General features: G+C 40.7%; 2 protein-coding genes across 7 annotated transcripts in view; one reads left to right on the forward strand and one right to left on the reverse strand.

The window, feature by feature from the left end:
- Positions 1-14,658, reverse strand: part of LOC109425985 (uncharacterized) — a 47,904-nt gene extending 33,246 nt beyond the window's left edge. For 4 of the 5 annotated variants that reach the window (XR_002133910.3, XR_002133909.3, XR_002133911.3 and 1 more), the window contains exon 1: positions 14,083-14,658. The gene's annotated coding sequence lies outside the window, so the exon portion shown is untranslated. The remainder of the gene's footprint in view (positions 1-14,082) is intronic. The other variant, XR_009998730.1, reaches the window with a different exon arrangement.
- Positions 1-21,695, forward strand: part of LOC115268041 (centrosomal protein of 135 kDa) — a 113,808-nt gene that overhangs the window by 63,990 nt on the left and 28,123 nt on the right. The gene's annotated exons all lie outside the window — the stretch shown is intronic.

Raw genomic sequence — 21,695 nt, forward strand, 5'->3', positions numbered from 1 at the left:
GTCATAGTCTAAAACCTAAATTAGACCTGTTTAAGTTTTTGATTCACAACTCTGATTGTGATATATTTGCCCTTTGTGAAACATGGCTTTCTTCTGAAGATGAACTCAACTTCCACGATTTTAATATTATACGCCAGGATAGAGATGACCATTATGGGGGAGTTCTTTTGGGGATCAAAAAGACTTACTCATTTTATAGAATTCCAATCGCGACTCATCCTGGCGTAGAAATCGTCGCTTGCCAAATAAACGTAAAGGGTAAAGAACTTTGCGTAGCTTCCGTTTACATTCCTCCAAGAATTTCTATTAACCGCCGTCATCTTTGGAATGCGGTTTCTGCACTATCACATCCAGTTTTAATTCTGGGTGATATGAACGCGCATGGTACAGGGTGGGGCGAACCATATGACGATAATAGAGCGGCCATTTTCTATGATTTGTGCGACGATTTCAATTTGAACATTTTAAATACAGGTGAAGTGACACGTATTGCATCTGACGGCAAAGAAAGTCGTCTCGACCTATCACTGGGGTCAAGTTCACTATCATTCGATTGCTTGTGGAAGGTAATCGAGGATCCTCATGGTAGTGATCACTTACCCATTATAACCACCATAAAGCATAATAGTGAAAGATCAGACCATCCAATTCAGGTTCCTTTTGACCTCACAAGGAATATCGATTGGCAAAAGTATGCAGAAGCGGTATCTTTTGGCATCGAATCATTCAATCCCCTCCCACCTTTGGATGAGTATCGATTCCTGTCTGAACTGATATATAAGAGTGCATTAGAATCACAAAAACGACGTGTTCCAAGTGCAACCTTCAAAAGAAGACCAGCCACACTAGGCTGGGATGATGATTGCACCCAGTTGTATCTTAAAAAATCTGATGCTTTCAAAACTTTTCGTAGGCACGGTACCTCAGATCTTTATCAAGAGTACGCAAAGCTCGAAAGACAGCTGAGAAACCTGCTGAAAGCGAAGAAGCGTAGTTATTGGCGACACTTCATTGAGGGTCTCTCAAGAGAAACTTCAATGACAACGCTTTGGAGAGTGGCTCGCAACATGCGAAACCGCTCTTCTTCTAATGAGAGTGACGAATACTCCAACCGTTGGATATTCAGCTTCGCGAAAAAGGTCTGCCCAGACTCAGTCCCAGCACAACCGATTTCTTGGGAAACATCCCCAAGAGACGGTTCTCTGGACAGACCCTTCAGTATGCTGGAACTTTCTATGGCTCTTCTTTCATCAAACAATTCCGCTCCGGGACGCGATATGATCAAGTTCAATCTTCTAAAGAATCTCCCAGATATCGCGAAAAGACGATTACTGGACCTGTTCAACTCATTCATGGAGAACAACATCGTTCCGCATGAATGGAGACAGGTCAAAGTAATAGCTATTCAAAAGCCTGGTAAACCAGCGTCTGATCATAATTCATACCGCCCAATTGCTATGTTATCATGTTTAAGGAAATTGTTGGAAAAAATGATCCTATCACGACTCGATCATTGGGTCGAATCGAATAACTTGCTTTCAAATACACAGTTCGGGTTTCGCAAGGGCAAAGGAACAAACGATTGTCTAGCGTTGCTTTCAACAGATATTCAACTGGCCTTTGCGGAAAAGGAGCAACTGGCTTCAGTCTTCTTGGATATTAAGGGCGCCTTTGATTCAGTTTCCATAGGAATATTGTCAGAAAAACTGCACAATAGTGGACTTCCAGGAATTTTAAATAATTTCTTGTATAATTTGTTGTCAGAAAAACATATGAGTTTTAATCTCGGACAACTGACAACTTCCAGAATTAGTTACATGGGCCTACCCCAAGGCTCATGTTTAAGTCCCTTGCTTTATAATTTTTACGTGAAAGACATTGATAGTTGCTTGGAAGGACAATGCACGCTAAGACAACTTGCAGATGATGCTGTGGTTTCTCTAAAAGGCCCACATGCAGAAATGTTGCAAAGACCATTGCAAAATTCTCTAAATAATCTGTCAATCTGGGCAAGAGATTTAGGGATCGAGTTTGCTCCGCAAAAAACTCAATTGGTTGTGTTTTCTAGAAAGCGGAACCCAGCCCAACTGAAGCTCAATCTTTTGGGAATAGAAATCGACCAGTCTTTGACTTCGAAATACCTTGGGGTCTGGTTTGATTCAAAAGGCACTTGGGGTACCCAAATCAAGTATTTGGTGCAAAAATGTCAACAAAGGATCAATTTTCTACGCACAATTACCGGAACATGGTGGGGTGCTCACCCGGAAGACCTCATAAAACTTTACAAAACGACTATTCTCTCTGTTATTGAGTATGGCTCTTTCTGCTTCCACTCAGCAGCAAACTGCCACCTAATAAAGTTGGAACGAATTCAATACCGTTGTTTGCGTATTGCTCTCGGCTGTATGCACTCAACGCATAATGCGAGCCTTGAGGTCCTGGCAGGGGTGAAACCTCTCCAGAACCGATTCTGGGAGCTCTCGCTAAGGTTACTTATCAAGTGTGGAGTGAGCAACACACCTGTCATTGAAAACTTCGAAGAAATGCTCAGTCTGAACACTCAATCAAAATTCATGAGAATTTATCTGTTCTACATGTCATCTGACATAAGCCTACCAAGTTATAATCCTCCCCGTGTACACTTCACTAATGACAGTACCTCTGTTAAATACGATCTGTCCATGAAACAAGCTATTCATGGAATACCAGATCAACTTCGATGTATATCTATTCCTCGCATTTTTAACGAAAAGTACCAAAATGTCAATTCCTGTAAGAAATTCTTCACTGATGGGTCTCGCATAAATGGATCCACTGGTTTCGGTGTCTTCAATGAAAATTTCACCGCCTTCCGCAAACTTCAGGAACCTTGTTCGGTTTATGTTGCTGAGCTGGCAGCAATCAATTTCGCTTTGGGGATGATTTCAAACATGCCCGTAGACCATTTCTTCATCTTCTCGGATAGCCTTAGTTCGATTGAGGCACTCCGGTCGTTGAAACCTGTAAAACATTCATCTTACTTTCTTACAAAAATAAGGGAGCAGATGGGTGCACTGGTCGAAAGATCATACAAGATTACCTTTGTATGGGTCCCCTCACATTGCTCAATTTATGGCAATGAGAAGGCGGACTCTCTCGCAAAGGTGGGCGCACAGGAAGGTGAGATCTATGATAGAAGAATTTCACATGATGAATTTTTCCATTTTGTTCGCCAGAGTTCTCTTCAAAGTTGGCAAAATGATTGGCGAGATGGCCAGCTGGGACGGTGGTTACATTCCATTATTCCTAATGTTTCTTTGCGAGTGTGGTGGTATGGTCTGGATGTAAGTCGCAATTTCATTCGCGTGATGTCTAGACTTATGTCCAACCATTACTCGCTAGACGCGCATTTACACAGGATTAACCTCGCGTTGAGCAATGTTTGTACTAAGTGCGGTTCCGGTTATGATGACATCGACCACGTAGTTTGGCAATGCCCGGATAATGACGCCTCCAGAGCGCTACTATTGGATACCCTTGAGGCCCGAGGTAGACAACCCTTTGTTCTTGTGAGAGATGTGTTGGGGACCCGCGATGTCACATATATGGGATGTATTTTCGACTTTCTTCGCTCTGCTGGTATAAAAGTTTAATTCGCTTGTGTTTTCTTCTCCAGTTTTTTTTTCTCTGTTTTGTCCTCTTTGTGTTACCAAGCTACTCCTGGCCATCCGGAAGACCAAGTCCCACAACAAGTTGGTACCAACACCACAAGGCACCGAATTCGCTAGCAAAATGCGATTCACCCCCGGATGAGCAGCAGTGAAACCTTTGGCCCAATCCTTACCCTGTCCATCCCTCAAAATGTGACCTTCTAACCTCGAGCTGCCACGAGTACCCTGGCTTCCACCCATTACTAACAGATATCATTAAAAAGTTATTACTCTGTATAATGTATACTATTAAGTACAAAGAAAGATCCTCGGCTCCGTAAAGCGTTATACGCGATTGAGCCCCAAATAAATGAACTAGATAAAAAAAAAAAAATTATTTTCAATTTTTTTTAGTAAACAAAACTCAAAACATTTTCAGTCAAATATATACTTTAATGAGTTTATTATTGGTATGGAGTATAGAATTTGAAAACCATTTATGTAAAATAAGAGACGAACCAGCCAAGAACTGAAAGTCTCTATAATAAAGACAAATCAAATCAATTATGAAAAATGGTAAGGTTTTATATAATGAGCAGAATTTTACATCAGATCAGATTTCACGTTATTTTAAATGTATTCATTATCTTGAAGGGGCTTACTTAATTTTGAAGTGCAAAATCAGGAAAAAGTATAATGATTCATGTTTTCACATAATCTCAAACCGTTAAAACATGTTGAAATACAGTACACAGCAAATAATTTTGTAATTTCCAGGCGCGTAACTTCTGGCGATGTATCCATTATTAGATGTAATTTCTGCCGATTAAATCGTTTTCCAACAATTATCACACTTACCATGTACACCCTGGTTGGCAACGGAAAGCGTCGATAAACCCGTTTCAGCAGATACCTAGAAGCAATATCATATTTATCATACTCATTCTAACTCGGTGAAATGGCCGAGAGGTAAAGGATATGCTTCACAATCAACGGATGAATGTACGAATCCATGCCAATATTTTACCCATAAATAATTCATCTATCGATTCGGCTCTATAGCGATTGCTAGACCCACTGTCAAGCTGCGGCGGCTAATTTGCTGCGTGGAAAGAATGTAATCTGTACATCACTTTTACGACGCGACTGATGTGCAGCGAAAATGATGTGATATCACAAGATTTTTTTTTGCTGTGTAGTAGCCATGAAACACCACCCTGTCCATACGTTTTTTTTTTTAATTTCTGGCCACTCACAGTAAACCTACAATTTATGTAACAGTTAAAATTTCAGTGTCAATGCCTCCACCTGCAGTCTATTTTTGCAAACAAATCGTTTTGCAAAACATCGTTTTGCTTTCATTGGTTTTTAACAGTGATATGCAAAAGCGAACCACATCATTCCATTGTAGCATAAACAATGTTGATGTGAAGTAATTAATATTTATTTATCTTTTCGCTCTGGTATTTTGCACCTGTACAGAGGCGTCCGTTACGCTGTGCTGATTATTTAATTTCCAACAAAGCCCGTGACTCAATATTTATTGGTTTTTCAACGCTGAAGAGGCACCGGTTTAAACGATGAAGATACCGAGATGCAAAGGTTTGCTCTTATTGTGCGGTGATTGCTTACAAGCGTTTCGTCAGTGTAGCGAAAACAAAATCCACCACGGAGTACTTAAGACGGTCAACATTCATTAGCACTCTTGCGGTTCGTGAACAACCCCAGATGAGCCGGCATCTTATTTCTGCTCTCAGTGAAGCTTATTGCCAAATAATTGCAATACCACTAAAATAGGCATTAGCGGGCATTCAATTAGGCATTTTTCCGCACAAGAATCTGGTGGTGCTTTTGAGAAGAAACCACAGCAGCAGCAGCTACTTACCACTATGAACGGACATGCAATGCAGCGTAGCCAATTCGCAGCCAAGCCGACGAACAGTTTAACGAAGCAGAAGCCTTAGCTGAACCACATTTCAGCGGCTCACGAAAATGATGAAAGTAAATCGTGCATCTGAGGAGCGAATATTATAGAAGCAATGAAATCGATAGTTTGAGGAAAGTGAAAACCGCCAATATTCAAAGCGATCTTTCAGGCGTCACGAAACGGATAGGATGGCTTGGCATGGGGATGTATGATGTGCAGTGCATGCTATGTCTCAACATAGTCAGACGTGGAGGCGGACCCAATGCTGAGATTCGGCACGACTGGTGTAACCATCTCTGATGCAGAAGACTGACATTTTTTCAAATTGCGCAACCGAGGAGCGTTCTCTGGGTTGAATTATATTACATTTTTCTCTACCATTGAGATTGAAAAAGAATCGAAGGTCTTACTCCCACCCGTCTGAGGCCCCAAATAAGGCAACCAAGCAGCAAAACCCATATTTTTCCATTGAGTGTCAGTCGTCTGTCGCGCCTGTTGAAGCGGGAGAACTATTGACGAACAGTGCAGTGAATTGGTTATTGACACCTTCGCAGAAAACTCATCCGTTAGAGCATGAGTCAGACTGACTGCTGCTAGCTGTCTGTGGGTAGAGGCGCAAATTAGATGGAAATTTATTCTGCGCAACGCGTTCCTCTCGCTTTTTATCGCACATACTGCGTCTGCAATGGTGGCCGTAACGAGTGGCAATATGTTGAAGAAATTCACGGTTGATTCGCCGGAGGAATTAGAATCGAGTAAATATGTAGAAGGCGGAAAACGGTTCTTTGACCCAGGAAATTGACAACGGGGCACTTTTTAGAGGTTGGCGAGGAGTTGTGTTTCATTGCGTACCTGATAGCGAGAATTGCAACTCGATCCATTAGTCAGAAAAGCTAATCCTCTACTTCCAACTGGGCCAAATTCTCAGCTTACATGGGAACTTTGACTCCACAGTAGGCCGTCCCTTTTTTTGCAAAAAATAGAAATGTTATAAGTTCGTTAGTGGAAAATGATCGTTTTATCTAAGAAATGATCGTCTCAAAATTTGAAGTCCGTATCTCAAGGCTAAGTGGTCCCTCAAGGGGCCTAAAGTTGTCAAAAATGGTATGGGACCAAAAAAACATGAAATTTTTTTCGACAAAAAAAAATACGCTGTTCTACTAAAACCGGTGATTTTAGGACCCTTAAGGACCAAAAATATGCTTAGATTTGCGATATCTCTACTCGTTTCCGAGTTATTGACAAAAAACGACCGAAAAACCAGCATTTTTGACCATTTTTTTAGATTCCGAAGGAATTCTACCCTATTTTGTTCAATAACTCTAAAACGAGTAAAGATATCGCAATTCTAAGCACATTTTCGGCCCTTAAGGGTCCTAAAATCACCGGTTTTAGTAGAATAGCGTATTTTTACGTCAAAAAAAAATTCATGTTTTTTTGGTCCCATACCCTATTTTTGACAACTTTAGGCCCCTTGAGGGACCACTTAGCCTTGAGATACGGACTTCAAATTTTGACACGATCATTTTTAGCTAAAACGATCATTTTCCACTAACGAACTTATAACATTTCCAATTTTTGCAAAATAAGGGACGGCCTACTCCACAGTTATTAACCCTCGAGCGGCCGCGCTGTTGTATTTTATACAACACGTTCAAAAAAATCTCGCTTTTCGTACTCCTCATTAGCGTGGTGCTGTAGGTAGTGGCCAATTGGTCAATTTCCTTGACCTGATTAATGGTTATACCGTCAGGCTTACGTTTATGATAATAAATTACAATTACAATTACAATTAACAATTTTGCATTCGTTTATCGTATGGACGACATCCACGGATTGTTAAGTGCGGCAGTGTGGGAGGCATTGCTCAAAGACGCCCTAGGAATGGCTGGTTCGACGAGGAGTACCAGAGCGTAACGGACGAGTAGAATGTTGCCAGAAGCCGGATGCTGTTGTCGGGAATATAGGGAAGCATTGCTTAGTCGCAAGAGAGTATGGAACAGAATGATATGCGGAGGGTTTACGGAACCGTCAATGGCGTGCGAAGGAAAACAGCGATGTGCAACGACCGTAATGGAAACTTGCTGGCTGACTAAACAATGGTGGCTGCCAGGGGGAAAGAGCACTTCGAAGATTCGTTGAACGGTGGACGACAGACGGAATTCAAATCGACGACAACGGACAGGTTGTGGACGAATTCCTGGTCGGGCATCGACAGTGTGCAGCTTTATCAACTCTTACGCCGTCTTATATTGAAAATATGAGAAGAGGAAGAACTGCCCGCTAGTTAATTGGATGGTTTTATTAGCCCACTATACAAGAAAGGGCATCGACTGGAGTGTCCGAATTACAGAGAAATAATACTTCTCAATTCAGCGTACAAAATTTCGTCCGGAATTCTGTTTAACCTTCCGTAACTCGCGCGGTTGGCTACCTATGTCAGCATCACGCTAATGCTGAGTACAAAAATGGAGATTTTTTCAACGTAAATACAAAATACAACAGCGCGATCACTCTAGTTTAATAGGCTGAGGCCGATTGGGAATGCTTCGTCGGTGAATATTAGGCAGATTTTCGTGAGGGTCGATCAAAGACAGATGTTCACCCTTCAGCAGATTCTCGAAAAAAAATCAGGAGTACAACTTGTAGATCCGAACCTAAACAAACATGATTTTCCGCCGAAACTGATTAGACTGATACGCGCGACACTTGACGAATCGCAAACCAGTGTAGGGTTTGCGGATGAAATTTCGTCATCGTTCGTAACCTTAGACCAGTGGGGTGACACGGCTGTCAAACTCGGTACATCGCCGCTCCACCCAACATCATTTTTGGTACGGCGCGTTTTGGTACCCACTTTCTGGTCGGTTTACCCTAACTTGCTCCTGATTTTCGGGTGTGTGGCTCGTGTGTTGCTAGTGCTTATTTCAGAAATTACACATTTTAACCGAAATCGTTGTTTTTGATGATTGTTTCTCTTTCCTTATCACTTTGCACGATATTATATGTAGCAACGAAGCAGTGTCGATGTTTCCAGCGCATTTTTTCCATGAATTAAGCAATCAAAACAAAACATTGGACGCCATGTTGAATTGAATGCTGGGTAGATGATTCTGGCCCTTCGTCATCCCCCTGCCTTAGACGGACTGAAGCAGGGCGATGCTTGTTCAAACATACTGTTACCCGTAATGTGAGATACTGGATTGCGGCTGCGAATCGGAACTTTTTCGATCTGTGAAACCAGCTGAAGTCCCATAGGCTGCAAACTAAGACAAAACTCGCGTTGTACAAAGCTTTGATTCTTCCGGTCGCTTTATGGCCATGAATCGTGGACGTTGAGAGAAGGATTGGCGGGCCTTTGGAGTCTTCGAACGTAAAGTACTGCAAACAATACTCGACAATAAACTGGAGGAAGGCGTCGTATGAACAACGAATTGTATTAAGTATATAAAGAGATACAGTAAAGCGCATAAAACAAATCAACGAACCAGGAAATGTTTCCTCGGTTTCGTGGTAGGCCGCGAATGCGTAGACTTTTTGCAGTCGCAGAGAACCTAAGAACTCTAAACGTTCAGAACGATGAAAGCGGTTGGACCAGAACTGAGACTACTGCCGTGAATCGCAAGTCAGTCCCATCTGCATTTTGGGCAAAAATGAGTTAATGGCCGTTTTCGAGCTTTCTTCGGATGATCTTTCAGCTGCGTGCAAAAAAATATATAGTTTGTTCAGTAAAATTGAAAAACAACACCAAGTCAGACTGTCCCATAATGAAATGTAATCGCAAGTCAGTCCCATTACGAACTTGTGCACCCTCCAGTACAAAACCTAACACTATTTTAGCCAGTTTTATATTTTTTACTGTTACGTTTTCACGTTTGAAACAATATGTGAAAGTTTCATAAATTTTCAATCAAATGATTTTTTAGAGTTTCGCATAGAAATTGAATTTGAAAACTTCAGAGGCCATTTTCTCAATGCCTACTTTATACATATGGGACTGACTTGCGATTCACGGCAGACTAGTGGAGGCGATTGCTTCGTTTGGCGAGTAGTAGCCCATAGTAGTATCGAGTAAGTAAGTAAATAGTTATAGTTTAAGCTTCGAGAATATTCTAAGAAATGGCACGAAAATACTATATGCCCAACTGCCCATGATCGCATAGTCGACATAACCACCATTGACAATGTCAGCATTCCAAGCTAATATCTATCACATGTGCATAATTGTGACCAGTTTTATTCAATAGAGCACAAAATCTAATCAAAAGCTAGATGTCAATGTTAAAAAAAAAATCAAATTCTACATTATTCTTTGGCCAAATTTCAAAAGTGTGTTGAAAACTACAGTGGCGCTTACGTCAACTGTGCGAATATCGGTAGCCAAGGAAGTTAAAGAAACTTATTTTACGAATAGTTCTTGGATCAACCGGGAATCGATCCCGTCACGCTTAGTGTGGAATTACTTCTGTAGATTTGTTCAGATATTTTATCTGATAAATTCCTCCAGGAATTCTGTCGATTATTCTAGAAATGTTTCAGGAATGCCTGCTGGGGATTCTTTCAGGAACATTAACTGGGTATTCTCCAGAAGATTTCTTCATGAAGTTTCTTCTGGGTACACCAGCAAGGATGCCTTCTACATATTTTTCCAGACTTATTCATAGATTTCTTCTGGGGATGTTTTCAGGAAAACCTTCAGAATCTCACATCCAAGGATTCCAACAGGAGTTTAGTCTGGGATCCAGAATCCGATCTAGAGGAACTCCTGGAGCATTCCTAAAAAGAAGTCTTGGAGGAGTCCCATAAGGAACTCCTAAAGGAATCCTAACAAGAAGTTCTGGAGGTTACCTACAAGGCATTTCTGAGGATTCCAAGAAGGTTCCCGTAGGGAATTCATATAATATTTTCGGAAAGAGCTTCTGGAGGATTCCAAGAAATAAGTCCTGGAAGTTTTCTAAAAGTAACACCACAAAGAACTTCTGAAGGATTCTCAGAGGAAGTCCCTGCAGTATTCTCCCCTGGATCCTTGGAGCTTTCCCAAATGGGAGTCTAATTTAATTCATAGAAAGAACTCCTGGAAGACTTCCAGAAGAAAGTTCTGGACACTGCCAGAAGTCTGAAGGATTCCAAAAAGAAGCTTCTGGATTAAGCAAGAAGCAACTCCTGGAACGGAAACTTCAGGATTCCCAGTAAAAACTACTGAAGAAACGTTTAAATGACTCCCTAAACAATTTCTGGAAGAATGCAAGGCGGAGCTCTTTGAAGAATCCCAGAAGGAACTCCTGTTGAAATCCCAGACATTTTTTGGAGAGTCCCAGATAGGGATGAGAAATGTACTGGAAAAAACGGTTACCGGCTGTACATTTGACATTTTTCCACACGAACATCATAGGTCCAGCCAAACTCAAACTGTTCAAAAAATAAATGCCATAACATTTTTTTTCCTGCAGCCTTCTTCCTCGAAACGGTTTCTAAGCGCGAGGGCGCCAGTACTCGAGCACAACGACGACAAAAATTTATGTCTCTCCCGTTTTCGCATTTTTCTGCGTTTCAACCCGCTTCTAGACAAACTTCTTTACATGCATCACAAAGCTAGGAGTGTGCTCTAGCCATTTGTGCAAATCGATTTAAATTATTTATTAAAACAAGTGAGTTATTAGCAGTTGAAAATATTTGACATTTCTCGCAATCACCCGCCTCAGCATGACTGCTCATAAATATTTTCGTGAGGAAGCGAAAAACATTAAGCGTCTGCTTGACTGCCGTCAGCGCGGCGTCCGATGGTATTGGTGTTGCCGTTGTTTTGTTTTTATTGTACTGCCAGTATCGATGAACGGAAAAGAGAAAAAAGTATTTTTGCCATCCCTGGTCCCAGAAGGCATTTTTGTGGGAACCCCAAAAGGAACTCCTGGAAGAGTATCAAGATGAATTTCTGGGAGAATTTCAGAAATTAATTTTGGAAGAATTCCAAAAGCAAGTAGCAACTTCTAAGCAGAATCACCGAGAAACTATTGGAGCAATTTTAGAAGGAATCTCAACATTACTGCCCTGAATCGCATATCAGTCCCATTTGCATTTTCGATGATTTTGAGCTTTCTTCACCAATGGTTCTTATTTCTACGGCTTTTCATATAGGCAAGATAAAATCAACTAGTTTGTTCAGAAATTATATGAAAAAATAACAAGTCAGTTTGTCCCATATGAAAAGGAATCGCATATCAGTCCCATCTATTTAACCATAATGAAAGTTCATCTTTAGAATATTTTAAAACGTGACGATGGGTATATTTATTTCATATGTGTGTTTGCATTGAATTATTCAAAATAATACTGAATACAAAGCAGCGAACATGTAATTCACTTCAATCTGCTTTTTGGGTATCGGATGGTCACTCAGGAACCTCTTCTCGTTTCGTAGATAACGAGTGGCAAAATAGTAGTTAGCAATGGCGCTGATCTTTCCTCGTCGAATCTTTACGATGACTTAGTTTCACGTTACGTAATTCATGAACGTTGCCCAGGTTAAACTCCACCACTGGTAGTTTTTTACCCTACTCTCCCTATCACCTACTCCAGATCCCCTTTCCCCTCGTTTTGAGACGTATTTTTTGTACGTCCCCTAAAATTACATTTATACCACTACGTTTTCGCTCACCAGCAGTCCTTTTTTCTTGGTTTCTTGCATTATGGAAATCCAAAATTTATGTATCGCGTGGGACTGATACGCGGTTCTTTTTCCGATTCAAAAGATAAGGAATCGCATATGAGTCCCACCGCACATTTTTTATTTCATTTTTTCATTTATTAAATAATTAAAGATGGCATAGTATGAAGACCATTTACCTTCTTATGATTCCAACGAAAAAAAAAAACATTTAGTGTATACAAACATTTTATGATAAGATTGATTGTTTGAACCTTTTATCGTGGTTTTCTCAACTTGGTGTTTTTTTTTTTGCAAATGGGACTGATATGCGATTCAAGGCAGATTAACTGAAATTTCATGAGGATCTCTTGGTTAAAACCCAAAATGAGTACCTTAATGAGTTTTTTTATTTTTTTTTTTTTTTTATTTATTTCTACGTCTTCGGCAAAACTGCCGTACAGACTGATCAAACAGAAAAACAAAATTAACTTATATTTCTAATACACGTTTTGAATTGTGTTCTACTAATATTAAAATCAAACCACGGAAAATCGTTGACGAGGGCGAAGCATCTTTCCAGGGGATGATTATGTCCAAATACTGTCGTGTGCCTAGTAGCGTGGAACAGTTGACGCTGGCGCTGGAACAGTTGAGTTGCGTTTCCTGGTGGATCTTCTAAAGGAATAAAGGAATCCTTGTAGAAACTCCAAGAGGAAATTAAGAAAGGACTTCGATGTAATCCCAGAACGAACTCCTAAGGAAATGTTCGAAGAAACTCCTGGAGAACTCCCATTTGTTTCCTATTTTTTCGAAATCTTCTCAACGAATTCCAAGAGAATCAAGCGGAATCGTACGGAATAACCCAGTGCAATCCTAGAAACATTCTTGGAGGAATCCAAGAAGAAACCTATTGGGAAAATTTAAAAGTAGTTCTGGAGGAATTCCCATATATTGCCTAAAGTTATTGCAGAAAAACATTCTAGAAGAACTTGTGAAGAAGAATCTCTTGGAAGAATTCATTCCGGAAGAAAATGTTAAGAGTATTGAGTATGAGCACTTCCACAATTCTTAGCTGAGAGCTTCCTCTGCCAATCACCATTTTGCATGTGCATACCGTGTCTTCCGTTTTGCAAGATAGTTTACATCTTTTACTGAGAGACGCCAACTTTTGGCCCTTGAAGCACTAAATCAAATAAACAATTTAAAAAAATGTTACGTTTTAGGTGCAAAAAAAAACTATTGGTGGCAAAACGCGCCTTGAGGTGGGGCAAAACGACCTGTGGCATTTCTTGTTTTGAATTCTACTGAATTACCATGGGGCTCCATCCAATTGTTTACGGCTGCTATTCTAGTCATTCTCAGAATTGACCGGCTTTACTTCACGTCTTGTTTACTTGCATAGGAAGCGAAATTTTTTATATAATGGAATAACTTGAGCGCGTTTTGCATATTACCCCAGGTTACCGTATCAGCTAACCGAGTTCCAAAATGATGTAAACTAGTGTTATTATCTGTGGAAGAGCCCGAAGAACAGCAAGTTGAAGAGAGGCAGGCCAAGTTATTGTGGGAACGTAGAGCCAGAAAGAAGAAGAATGATGGGTCTCATTATCCAGTCGGATGTTAGCCAATTAAGGTCGTTCTTTGTTTTGAAAATTACCCACTCTTCATGTTTCGTTCTTCCGAGCTTGTTGCGAAGAATTACCTTATAAAGTTAACTCTAAAATCAAGGTGAGCGGATGCGCAATATTGTAGTAATTATGCAAGATCTCATCTCATCAAAGTAATTAACGCCCATTTATAGTCAAGGTAAGGAAGTTCCAATTCAATTATTTCCCTGATTTCATTCTCAGTACCTACACAGTCATCATCAAGATACCTACCACTTAAATTGAACATCAATTATCCAGAAGAAAAGATTTTGCAATCTCCGATCGGAGTTTGAGCTGCTGCTCGCGGTATCCAACGATGGCTGTGGTTCGATATTCTAGTAAGATGCTTGATTTGTGTTTTCCTCCTCCAGCACAAGTTGTAAAACCATCATCCGGATGCTTCCGCACTACTGCTGCACAAGTGCATACGGCGATGCACGGCCACCATGCCTTGTCTTCTTCGAGTATCGGCAGTGTTCTTTACTCAGATGTCGATATCTGACACTGGGAATAAGATGAATCAGGTTGCTTATAAGGGAACTTGCACGCTCACTCTCACATTGGCTCACACTTGTCGAAAGACGATTCTGATTCTTCAAGGAGATGCAGACGATAGAACAAAGAAAACCAGTTTCAGGATTTCATCTGATCACTTTTGAAGACACTGCATCAACTGCCTCGCCGACACAATTTACACCAAATCCTATCAAGGATATGCACTCCCAAAAGGAAATCGATAATTCCTTATTTTTCCCCTGTTCGACTAATAACCTTGAGAACAAATTTATTTTTGGTATTGTTGAACACGTTGATGCATCGAAAAAGTGTTAACGCGACGATCGACCCAGAGAGACTAAATTGCTCTGTTGTGTATCGGCGCCGCCGAGGCAGAAGGTTCGCCCAGCTCCGATCCGATCACACACCGGGGAGAACGAGAAAGAGTTGGAAGAGAGAGCCACCTAGGTAAACAACAATGATCGACCGACCGCGTGGTCTTGGTCTACCGGGCGGAGAGATCGTTTACCTGTGTGGTGAGATCATGTTTGCCATTAGCCGTTGCCGATCACAGACACCGACGCACGCGAACCAGAGAGTTATTCTTTCCGATGGAAATTCAATTGGAAAACTGCCCGGCTCTGGTAGTTGCCTTGGTCATGGACGTGCATGTAGATGTCCTTGTGGTTAATGAAAACATCCACCACTTTTTTGTAATTGCATAACAGTCCTATGCACATTAATGTGGTATGCAGCAAATCGACCGCGTACGCTGATGTTTGAATGCTTCGGTGAATAGAGGTGGTGTGGCGGTTAACATTTTATAGCCGTATCGTTAAAATTGGTAAATTAAGTTATTTCATTGGCACCGGTAAAACATGATCATTTTGGTCAGCTAACGTTTTAAATCGGAAACGAAACCTTGAAATCGATGATAGAAACTTGGTTGGTAGTACAGCAGCTGGATTGCCGACTGTAGCCGGGTGTATCTTCGATGTTGTTGGTGGCACCAATCTGATATGATGCAAGCCTGCATAACATGTAAATTTGTATCGTCTACCTACATTATTGGGATTTCTCTTAGGTACGACGCCGACGAAAAGCGGGCTCGTCGCTTGCTACTCATTGAAATCTCTGGTGGAGTCGGATGATTGAAAGGGAGTGTAGTTCAATTTACTGGTTAAATTCGATTTTGCTAGCATTGTGCATTTACCTACTCTTTGCTTTTTTTCTTGGTATAAACGTTTCGTTTGATGCACATTTTGAGCGGCGTAGGTATATTTTGTACAACTACCAATGGTAGACTAACAGATCACACATAATCACTTATGTTGAATATGAACCGATTTACGATTACTTAACAGAAATTAAATATGATTCGGAAGCTAGCTTACGATGTTGTAAGATTTATTGGCAGCACTATTGAACTGGTCAATATGATGCATTAGGTTTCCGTGTTAGAGGGCCAATTGGCGGATCAAACTTGGGAAGTACGAGGTCTGTTGGCGTACGAAACGATCAGATGTGTGTCAGCAGGTTATTGTTTATGAATATGGAAGACTAACAACCCGGCCATGCAAACTTTTTTTTAGGGATATCAGCTGGGTCTACGTGACAACTTATTTGTCAAGACTGAACCTGTTATTGAAATTTTACCTTTACGGAATGATAGTTTAAATTAAAAAAAATGCATTTCCCTTCCGGTAGATATATCAGCCCTTAGTCATGTCAGTTCTTAGTCATGTAAAATCTATGAGGCTGTTTTTGGAATCTTTGTCATTCACAGAACCTGAAGCACCAAGAATGTTTATGTCCAATACCAAATTACTTCTCGGAATTAACAAGTACAGGTATTCTTCGATATAACGTACCCTCGATATAGCGTACCCTCGATATAGCGAATTCGATATAACGTACATTTTGCTTCGATATAACGTACAACATTGAAAATTTTTATTTTTCCCAGGAATAACTCTCAGATAAACTACGAAATTACTCAAATCAATGTTTTTTGCAGCATTAGCCTTGTTACCTAGAATTAGCGCAATTTGGGGAAAAAGTTAGTGTACGTTATATCGAAGCAAAATGTACGTTAGGGTAATTGTTCCCTTCGTTGTGGTAGAACCTAATGTTGCGGTAGTGGCATTTGAGCACTTCTTCGACTGAAATGTTACCAAAAGGCATTTTTAATAGATGTATTATGCTTAATTTATAAGATTGCACTTTTTGTGTGCTTAAGTTTTGCCCAAAAACCTAGTTTAAAAAAATATTTTTCTTAATATTTCTGCTGCTGTGTTCCTATTGTTGCGGTAGTGTTCCTAATGTTGCGGTATCCCATATGATTTCAATGTGATACCGCAATATTAGGAACCGAAATTAAATTTTACCTCCATAATAGGAACAGTGTGCCTATTGTTGTGGTATGCGATTATTGATCGAAAAGAGAGAGAAACGATAGTTTTCATATTTTTCCCAGCAAATTTGGATAGAAAACTACCGACTAACGTTTTGAAATCGTTCATTAGATGGTACGATCATATTTTTTTGAATTAATTTACCTTATTACCACAACGATCGGCACACTTACCCTATATCGAAGCACAAAAAACGAAATTACTTTTTCGTGAAAACTCATGTTTTTCATTATTGGTTTTGTGAATTCCACCGAAATCATTGTTTGGGGTTAATTTCACGTCGAATACATCAAGACTAGCATACAAAATATTAAATTTTTCTCTGCTTCGATATAACGTACACTTCGATATAACGTACAAAGAGAAATGTTTTTTGTACGTATATCGAAGAATACCTAACACCGCTAGCCATGATGGTCTCCAATAGCGGAAGGTCCGAAAGAGCTTGAAACTATTGAGAAATCATCATGTCTACAGGTCGTAAGCCCTGATAAAGTGTGGAACGTTTTGATGGCTGTGATCCCTGACCATCATGTCAAAACCCAGGGATACCCAAGTGACCATACTGTTAGGGTGTAGGGGTTGCATGTGTGAGGCGCATATATTGACAGGCATTGCTATGGACCGTTAGGGCTGAGTAGGGTCGAGGAATGGATCTACGATTGCTGAATTATACTGAAAAAGTCGTGATTCAGCAGTGGTGGCACCGCTTTTCGCTTTTGTTCGGCCTTGGTGGTTTGTTGGGGTGGTGCGTGTCGGTGTGTGTGTGCTTTGTGCGTGCGGTGCTTACGGCTTCAGCAGGATGGTTATTTGGGTAGTGTGGGATAATTGGGTTTGGGACTGAGGGGGTCGTCGTTGATAAGGCCGACATCATTGAGTGCTCAGTGTTGGCGGTTGTATTGGTGACGATTTCTTCAGCCTTAAGATCTTATTTATACCACGCACAGATTTTTGGGAAGAGGGAGTACTTTGTAATGCAAGAGAGGGATTTAAACTCTGCGTTACGGGTTGGGCGAGGTCATGCAGATAGACTCAACCCAGGTGACCGTGCGGCTCGGACAGTGATGCATGAATGAGTGCGGTGTGGGTGAGGTGCGCTGCCCTGTGGGTGCAGTTGAGTCCGGCTTGGAGTGGAAAGAGACCCTTCTCTACTCTAGGTCGGTTTCGGTTGTACAGGCGTGGTAGTGTTTGTCTTATTTGTGCCGTGTTGTGCGTGATTTGCGGCTAGAGCTGCGTGGTTACTTGGGAAGTATTGTGCTCTGTAATCTAGATTTTGGTTTTAAGGTGAAGCTAAGGCTGGGCTGTGCCTCGGATTTGTTGGGCGCAGGTCGGGAGAGCTGGTGGCAGTTTGTGCTGGGGGGTTTACTCGATTGGTTATTCACTGATGGTGGCCAGTCGATCGACTTATCGGCGCTGTCTGTCATTTGGTTCTTGGGGTTTGTGCTCTCGAGGTTCGGGGCGTTGCTTCGTTGTATCTTCGCTTTAATACTAATATTCCTTGTTTGATTTAACTGACTGTTTTTTACAGGCGTTTAACTCATTCTATTTCATAGATTGCCAAATTAGGGTAATGGTTCAATAGGGTGTTATCTATCAGAGTGGATTAGAACGAGTTGGCGCCTACAATACACCAACACTGACACATACACTCCAATACTTACACGCACACATGCACCTACAACTAGCTGTAAAAGACCAGTGGGCGGGACAATGGTGCCTACTCAACAGTTGTAGGTGGGGTGATTGGCTTAGCTACATGACTTGGTCCGGCAAGCCCATAAACATCAATTGGTAGACGTATTGCCTAGTGAAAAGACAACGCAGATGGGCGAAAGCCAGGGGATGCGTTGATAATAGCAGAATAGCAGAATAGCAGAATATATCGAAGAATACCTGTATCACAAAATGCTATCTATGTTGACACCTATGATTATGCTACTTCAAAGATTTAGAAATAAAATATAACGAGTTAATATCAAATAGAGATAACCATCCTTACTGAGTTGGCACCAAAGATAGACTAGAATTTTCAACATGCCATGGGCTTCTGATGACAACCTATTTGTTCTTATGCACGGCCAAATCGTTGTCCCGCGTAACCTATAGTTATTGAATCTTTTCATAAAAAAAACAAATATTTTGGGATTCATCCAGTCACCCTCACATCTTAATTCTAATGCTAAAACAAACTTCTGGACAATTTTTCAGCTAAATTGGTTTTGGTCGTTTTTCGTCTTTAAAACATGGCCATGAAGGCTAGAAGCCATATAAAATCTCGCGGCAACCATTAAATGAAAGATATTTCTATTTCCTACAACTTTTGTGAACATCATGTACTGGAAGATGTTTAGATCATATTTATTTAATTTTCAATCATGCATGTTCCGAAAAAGTCACAAAGTTACATTGAAGCATTGTATGCTTGTGTCTACTTGTCACTTCTATCAATGATCAATCATTGCAAGCACTGCAAGCCGCGATTGCTATATTTTTTTGCTAAGTCTTTGACGTTTCGTGGCCTTGTTGTTTACGGTTCGAACCTTCTTTCGGACTTTAAAGAATTACGCAAGCCATCGGTGGTTAGATTTAATTCAAAATATGGGGTTCACGAGCGTAGGAAAGGAGGACCTTTTTGGATTGGGAATTTTGGTGGAATTTCGTAGAATCTCGTGGTTTCTTTACAAATTTGTTCCAGGACTCCTCCAGGAGTTTCTAGAGGGATTCTTCTGAGGATTCATTAAGGATTCCTTCAGATGCTCTCTCTGGGGTTCTTCCAGTAGTTTCTTCTGAGATTCCTAGAGAAGTTCCGTCTGGGATTCCTTCCAGAGCTCTTACCAGAATTCCACCAGGAAGTACTAACGGGATTCGTCCAGAGATTTTTTTTTTCTGATTCGCTTGAGCAATGACTTCTGAGATTATTTCAGTAGTTCCTGATTTTTTTGAAAAATTCCTTCTGAACTTTCTCTAGTAATTAATTTTGAGATCCCTTTAGGATTACGCCTTCCAAGACTACCCCAGTAATTTTTCCTGAGATATTTCCAGGAATTCTTTCTGTGGTTTCTCCGCAGTTTTTCTAGGATTCCTCTAGGATTTCCTTCTGTGATTCTTCAGGGAGCTATATCTGAGATTCTTTTTGGGAATCCTTCTGAAGTTCCCTCTGAGGTTCCTAACAGTTTCCACCTCAGGAACTCCTTCTAGGATTCCTTCTGGGACTTCAAGCAACTACTTCCGGGATTTCTCAAGGAGTTTAGGGAATGTTCCGGGAATTCCATCCGAAATTCACCTCATAGCGTCTGAGGAAAACCAGAAGGAAAGTTGAAAAGCTGGAGTATTTCATTAAGGATTTCTGTAGGAGTTTCATGAGGAATTCGCAGGAGGGATTTCTCAGTTTTTCGCAGAAATCCACGTTTCTGAAGAAATTCCAGAAGCAATTCCTGATAGAAGCCCAGAAAAAAAAAAATCCCGGAGGTATTCCGGAAGGAGTTCCCGAAAGAATCCTGGAAGTTCCTGGAGGAATCCCGGAAGAAGTTCCCGGTGGAATTATCGTACGAATACTGAAAGAAGTTCTTGTAGGATTCCTGGAAGGATCTCATAAAGAATTCCTGAAAAAATCCCAGAAGGAACTCCAGGAGGAGTATCGCATGGAATTCCTGGAAGGAATCCCTGACAGAAGCAGTTTCTGGAGGAATCTCGGAACGAGTTCCTATTCCACTGAGAAAGATGCATTGCACATTCGTGGTGTCACCAAGAACTGATACTTTTCGTGATCGTGATGTTTTTGTTACCTTTGATTTCTATTTTCAGGAAGGAAGTCGATACACAATTCACTTCTATTTCAATACATTATTAGCTAAACTAAACGATTCACTGGAAACCGACCATTATATAGTCGAACATGTCCATTTGCATGAAATTTTGCAAATAACGTTGATCATTTAATTAACAACACATTCTTTGACAGCTTAAATAAAGAAAATCATTCTGCCACCTTTTCATATCCTTGAGACCACGCAAAACTTAAAAGTCGTACGGGCTAAAGAGGTTGCAATGCAGTGTCTACTCCAGTGAAGAGAATGGTCAGACAAATGAGGCACAAAGACGCGGCGATTAATCTTCATGCCAACTGGTAACAGATAATGACATGAACTCGACAATTTTTGTTGCAGACAAACCGGAACCTGAATTTGTTGTGTACTTTTCAACTCGTGAATAATAACTTATTACCATCTCAAAATCGAAATTTTTCGATGATACATCTTCAGCAGCGTTGCAGTGTTTACCGACTCGAAGTCACCGCTCGTAAATCACAACCCAAGTAACATTTTGATAACCAATTAGTCTTGAAGAGGTTTTTAAAACCGTCATAAAACCTAACACCTTTGGTTTTGGGTTTATGATGGTTTTAAAAACCTCTTATAGTATATTTGACTAAAAAAATGTTACTTGGGAATGCAAGCCTTACAAATCTCTTAACTCGTGGTGCACGATCTTTGTCTTATTCTGTTCAAGTTGGGGCAAACCTATGTCGCAACAAATTCAGGTTCACTGGTCTACTCCCAAATTCAACGGTTTATTATGGAGAATAAGAATTCTTGGACTTGGCCCCTTGAACCTAAAGTGCATCAATAAAATAAAATAACAAAACTTCCCGCAACAGTCATAAAGATACTGAGGCAATCTCGGTCTCTAGTAGCAATACACTTTACACTGCATTTCTAGACGAACATTTGAAAAGGGCCTATCTGCTTTTTGTAAACAAACATGTTTCTGTCTCTGTAGGGCCCATCTGCATCCACCTACGCACATCAACACCCTTAACAGATAGCTTGAAGAACACTCTTTCTAATAAGGATGTTGATGTGCGTGGGTGGATGCAGATGGACCTTACAGAGACAGAAACATGTTTGTTTACAAAAAAGCAGATAGGCCCTTTTC

Source organism: Aedes albopictus, chromosome 3, assembly GCF_035046485.1.
Source record: "Aedes albopictus strain Foshan chromosome 3, AalbF5, whole genome shotgun sequence".
NCBI classification, from domain to species: domain Eukaryota; kingdom Metazoa; phylum Arthropoda; class Insecta; order Diptera; family Culicidae; genus Aedes; species Aedes albopictus.